Below are 204 nucleotides of genomic sequence, written 5' to 3'. Positions count from 1 at the left end.
CGAAGTCACAAGGAGGAAAAGACAAAAATCCATATAAACCGTTCGGATCATAATAAGTTTGACGAGAGGAGAGAGAGATAAACTACTCGCGTCCGAAAGGAGGATCGTCCACCGCGTAAAGGAAGTCAAAGAAAACGAGCGAGGGGCGAGGATCCACTCCGAGTCCTGAAGGAGGAACGCCCACTACTTTTTTAAGTAAGCCAA

The sequence above is a fragment of the Penaeus monodon genome, chromosome 25, assembly GCF_015228065.2.
Source record: "Penaeus monodon isolate SGIC_2016 chromosome 25, NSTDA_Pmon_1, whole genome shotgun sequence".
In the NCBI taxonomy this organism is placed as follows: domain Eukaryota; kingdom Metazoa; phylum Arthropoda; class Malacostraca; order Decapoda; family Penaeidae; genus Penaeus; species Penaeus monodon.
Note: the sequence above shows the minus strand (reverse complement) of the source record.